The sequence below is a fragment of the Zeugodacus cucurbitae genome, chromosome 4, assembly GCF_028554725.1.
Source record: "Zeugodacus cucurbitae isolate PBARC_wt_2022May chromosome 4, idZeuCucr1.2, whole genome shotgun sequence".
NCBI classification, from domain to species: Eukaryota; Metazoa; Arthropoda; class Insecta; order Diptera; family Tephritidae; genus Zeugodacus; species Zeugodacus cucurbitae.
The window spans coordinates 56,097,847-56,103,847 of NC_071669.1; the positions used below are offsets into that span (position 1 = coordinate 56,097,847).

General features: G+C 35.2%; 1 long non-coding RNA gene across 1 annotated transcript in view; it reads right to left on the reverse strand.

The window, feature by feature from the left end:
* The window catches only part of LOC114805326 (uncharacterized), a 141,905-nt gene extending 136,123 nt beyond the window's left edge, over nucleotides 1-5,782 (reverse strand). The window contains exon 1 of the long non-coding RNA XR_008470862.1: nucleotides 3,373-5,782. This is a non-coding gene — a long non-coding RNA (uncharacterized LOC114805326). The remainder of the gene's footprint in view (nucleotides 1-3,372) is intronic.
* Nucleotides 5,783-6,001: the final 219 nt, after the last annotated feature.

Sequence of the window (6,001 nt, forward strand, 5' to 3'; positions counted from 1 at the left end):
GAGTTTAAAAAATTATCTGTTGCACGCTGTTGAATGCTGCATGCATGACAACAACAACAACAACAGACACGCAGATGTACAAGTGTTTCGGCTGCCACAGCGATTGCACTGTCACTCACTTTATTGCGCAATGTTATTGTTGTTGCCTTTGTTATTATTATCGTTGGTTATGTTGCTGTCTACAGCTGAATTGTTTGTAGTTGCTGTTGATGCGTGATGAAAGTGTTGATGGTCAACGTCGTAGATGGAAGTGGGCAGATAAGTGTATTGTTTCACTTCGATTTTATTGAAATTTAGTGAGTTGGCGCTTTTCTTCTGCTTTTGCTTCTTCTTTTTATTTATATTTAATTCTTTTTTAATGTTTTTTTTGGAAGCGTAATTTTGAGTAGCGCATGAAAGCGAGTGCTTTCAACATGTTTTTGTTGACGAAAAAACAATAAATTTTAAAATAATGGAATATAATAAAGAAATAAGAATGAAGAGAGACTTCTTGACTGCAGTTAATTGAGTAATAAAAAATTTTATTTCTTAATTATATGTGTTAGCTAAAAGAATATAACGCTATATTTTTGAAAACTCTTTGAATAATATTCTGTCAAATTTTGGATGATCTAGTGATGATCCATTGCATAATTTTTACGCTAATATTCATTTGTTTCTTAGTCCTATGACATTTCCCTCTCCTCCTCTGATTTTCTGGCTTATGCTTAATAAATTTACATTTAATAATATAATATTTATGGCAAATAACTTCAATAACTATGTAACTCCAGTGAAATCAATCTGTAATATACTAATTCACCACAAGACCAACGAGTCAGCCGATATTTTTATACTGCTGAAAATTGAAAGATTTCGACTAGAAACGTTTATATTTGCGCATATAATTTATTTTTGCATTACAAAACAAAACCTCAATTAAGATGACCCAATATAAAAACTTTCTCTTATCGAGAAATTCTCTATATGAGAAATTAGTATATAATCTAACTAATCTAATTCTAAAAAAACAAAACAGATTATAATTATTCTCAAGGTAATAATATACTTTTAGAAGTTTTAAAGAACAGATGATTTCCAATAAAAAACTAGAAAATGATTGTTTTGTAAAAAATATGTCAAAGAATTCTTGAAATTACCGAAGCATAAACATAATTCCATTCACTAAACTTCATATTAAGAAATAATGTTCATTTTAGGAATAACAGACTGATGATAGAACAACTGAGTACAAACTTGATAACTATTTTTTAAAGATTTTCATATTTATGTCTTCATACAATGGTATCCAACTAAAATTGCCCATAATGTCAAATAGGTACTGTGAAGTAATGATCTCTCTATTCATCTCTCCTTTATAAAAGCAGTGTACGAGTGTTTTTATAAAGAAGAATGCTAATTTATTTACAATTTCCCTCCCATAAAATATAGGAAAATGAATGTGTAGTAAAGAATATTTAGTAGTATGTAAGTAGCTCTTCAACATTCTAAAATCCAATCCTAGTTAATAATCGCTTGCTGCTTGGCAAATAAACCTTTCCGAAATAAGGCATACATTTTAATTATAAATAATTAAAATTGAAACTATGGTTTTTTTGGTTGGTGAACATTAATATTATATTTTTCAATTTAAAAATAGTTCGGATCTTAGATTTTAAAAACATTTTTTTTTTAATATTTTATGTTATTATATTTAAGGAGTTAGGAGGTTTTCAAAATTTGAAAAAAAAATTTACTTATTAAATAAACCATTACGTTTAAAATATTATCCCAAAAAATCAATCCGAATAATATTCTAAGAGATATTCACTTTGAAAGTTCTGCCCATCAGGCCCATCAGGCGTTTATCTCAAAACTCCATTTTTCAAGTCGGTGGACACGATTACTCAAAAATTATAATTTGGCTCAAGCTTTGCACACATCTATGGAATAGCATTATCTAGTTAATCAATATCTATGTATATTACAACTATTATTTTCGAGCCAATATATGGCAAAATTTGATAAAAAAATTGAGTTTTTTGATTCAAACTCAGAAAAAATTCAAATTTCAATATTTTCTTTTTTTAAATTAATTAATTTATTTAATATTTTTATCACAATTTAAACTGTATCCATAAAATGAGCGAGCCCAATTTTTAATTTATTGGTTCGAAACATAATTTATACATCTTATTTATTAAGCATTTCTATGTATTTTTTGCATAGAAATAAATATATTTTTAGATTATTTTTTAATATGTTCAAAATAAATTTCGATTGTTCCATATAGGGAGGTAGGTAAAGTGGATGTCATACGATACACTTAGGCTTTTGGGAGGTCTAACCGGTACTAGAATCCCCTCATATAAGCAATGCCAAATATTTTTCAAATAATGTTTTTCGTTATCTATCGCAAGGTTAATTAGACGACTGTTAAAATAAAAAAAAAAAATAAAATTATAATTTTTTTCTACTTTTTAAAAATATTATATTTTAAACAGCAAATTTTTATAAATTTGAAATATTAAATATTTCAGTCTCAATTTAAAAATTCCTAAAATAAGTTATTTATTTGTTCTGTTAGACATTTTTCGAATTTTTTAAATTGCAAATTATGAAAAAAAAAACTTTATAATACATAAAATTCAAATAGTACATAGCAAATAAACAATGATTTTACTTACAATTACAAATTAATTGAAAGTATTATAAAAATTTATTAAGGAAATACTCAAATTTTAATAAGTATCGCATTAGCCATTGTGAACTAAAATCATTGTTAAAAATTTTTTTTTTCATAAAAAAATCAAGTAGATACATTTTAGTATAAAAATACATAATTTTTAATACAGTGGAACTTCCATAACTCGAAGATCTCCATAACTCGAAGATCTCCATAACTCGAACTCTTGAATTGGCAATAGAAGTCAAATTTCATACAAATTTTCTTCCATAAATAGAACTTTTCGACCAGTGCATAATACAAAATTTAAAATTTTACTACCGAGACAGAATCTTACAAGAGTCTCTCTATATCGCATGCAGGCGAACAAAAAATATGATATGATACGAAGTTTTTATGTGGAATATGGTGATTCGAGTTAGAGAAGTTCCACTGTATATACATTTTTTTTAATATTTTTAATAATGAAACATCCAGAATACTAAACTTGTTTGGAATTGAATTTCCAATACTTCCAATAAATAAGTACTGAATAAAATGACCAAATTGTTAATTAATTAATTGTTAATTTTGACTTTTTGGACTTATGCTTTTTTACGCGTAAACGCAAACTGTGAATATTATTTCTTTAAACTTTTAAATTGAATCATTTTAGAACGTTCCAAATATTTTAGAAATAAAATATTCTGATTTTCTGCCTAATTTACCTGTTTTGCCGCAATTCTCCAATTTTTCTCCAATTTTGCTCCAAGTTTTCGCCAAATTGCAGACAGCCCACTTGAATGCGCAATTTTATATACTCGTCCACTCGCTTGTGCAACAATTTGAGTCACAAAGGAATTTAGCAACATTCACCGATCCGTTTGCCACACTTGAGTTCAGTTTTTGCACAGCGTCGACAGTAATTATAACAACAGCAACTATAGCAATACCGACACTATACAAAACACGGAAATTACAGCATGTTGCACGTTGCACGTTGCTACAAACACGCGACTTTACATACGTACAAAGCGAGTGAGTGAGCGAACGAGCTCATGTGAGCTCGTCTGTTGGGCGGTCGAAAACACTGACAGGCGACAACCAACAAGCCGGCAGCAACACACAATAAACGGAAAAGCGGCCGAAAACCAAACCAAAACCGAATTCAAAACTAACGCACCAAACCATACTACAAATGACAACAAGAACCGTTATGCGACATTATACACTCACATGTATGTGAGGCGACCTGTGTTAGCGGCACTTTGGACGACGGAGATTCGGTTTCATTGTCTCTTGGCCATAAATCATTTGCAGTTAGCAATATTTACATTCGGTGTTGTTGTTGTTGTTGTTGTTGTTGTTGTTGTTGTTCTTGTATGCAAGCGAAGCTTTGGACGGCCGAGCGTACGCGGTAAATTAATGCAACTGACACTTGGATTATAACAGATCTAGCTACTAAGTGTCTGTAGTATATATATGACTGCAGTTAGTAAGCATTGCGACGACATTTTGTTGCTTTTATGTGGAATTAATATGACGTTGTTATGTTCCTTGTTGTTGTTGTGGTTGTTGCATGCTCAAATGTTACTTGCTTGCTGGCCTGTTGGTGTTTCGTTGGCGGCTGAATGTGTTTTGAAGTTGATTAAGATTTATTTATCAATGTGTCAGCGCGGACGACAAGCTGATGTACTACTGCCAACACCGGCTGCTGTTGGACAACTGCACGAGGCCAGGATGCAGGATAAGCCACGGAGCCTGGCTGACTGCCAACCAGCGGCAGGCGGCCAAGCGACCGGCCGGTCAGCCACCAGCGTCGCCGTTATGGCAGAGAGATGCTGCTGAGGCGTTGATGAATGGCGCGCCTGTCCGATAGCAAGGTGTGCGTGTGCGGTGTGCGCGCGCTTGTTAACAGCAAAGCAGGGGGCGGCAGTAACAGACATGCTAGCGGCAGCGCAGGCAACACCAACAGCAACAGCAATAACAAATACAACAGTAATAGCAACCGAAAGCGCGCTCAACATATGTGCTTTACCGGCAGCACGAGCAACCGAATGATAACCGAGTCACACAGCCGATTGGACGCGGCACGTTGGTTGTGCGCACGCGGAGATTAAGCAGACGAAAATCGAAAAAAAAACACAAAAAAATATGCAGCAGTGTTGGTTGAAATAAATGTTGCAGATCGAATTGCGTCCAGGAAGAAAAAAATGGAGCAAGGCGCAAAGAAACAAGTGGCAGCGCAATGCTTGTAAGCCAAGCGGCGGCAAAATAATAAGCGCGCGCTGCAGAGCGTTGTTTTGCTTACTTGCTGTGGTTGAAGGCGCTGTCACAATCAGCCCGCCACTTGTGTTGTCCAATGTTGCAGCAAGCGGCGAATGCGTGGCCGTGGCGACAATTCCGTGCGTCGTCAAAGTCGAAAGTGTACTGAGGCGTGTGTGATTGTCAAGGCGGCCATGTAGCTGCTGCTGTTGGCGCGCTGACAAGCGAAATGCGGCCACAAAAATTCGATACGCAAAATGTGGCAGCAGCAACAATAACAACAACAAAAGCAAGCGCCAAGCAAAGAAAAAAGAAGAAATTGAATTAAAAACAGCGACAAGCCGCCAAAGGCGCGCACACATACATATATTTGAATAAATATGTACGCCGCGCCACCACCATGCCGCCACTTAACCATAGCGAACACTCGCGCACACAGTCCACCTATAAAAATAATTTATGCCTCATTTTCCGGATTTGCTGTTGCCGCGCAGCTTTTCCCCTAAATAGCGCGTACTTTTTCTGCATTTTTTCAAATTTTTTCCACATTTTTCACTTTTATTTTTTTTTGCGCGAACTGCTATGAGCAAGGGAAGCAAGTTTTTTATAGCTGCCTCTAGGAGTGCGTGTGTGTGTGCGCGCGCTATTTTTTTTGCCACTTACACACATACTTAGAAGCGCGGTGGTTGAAAATCTGATTTCATACACTCTTTTATACACATATTAATGTATGTGTGTGCGCGCGCTTTCGCACACAACCAATACACATCAATAATATTTCGCAAATGTATTCGAGCGCGCGCGTTTGTGTGCCTGTGCTTGCGGCCATGTGTTCATTTTTAAAAATGGAACACCAACTTGAGTTTGCAGTTGCCACCCTCAACAGCGCCTGCAAGCGCAAATAGCAAAAAAAGCTAGTAACAACAACAGCGCTCAGCGCTAGCCACGTAAGCAACACGCAGCGCCGCCACGCGACCCATCCAATGCGGGTGCGCTTGCAGCGCGCTACAGTATTTTAGTAAGTGTGTTGTTGTTATTGTTATTATTCTAGTTGTTGTTGCTGCGCCACGTATTGCGCTCAGTCGCCAATAG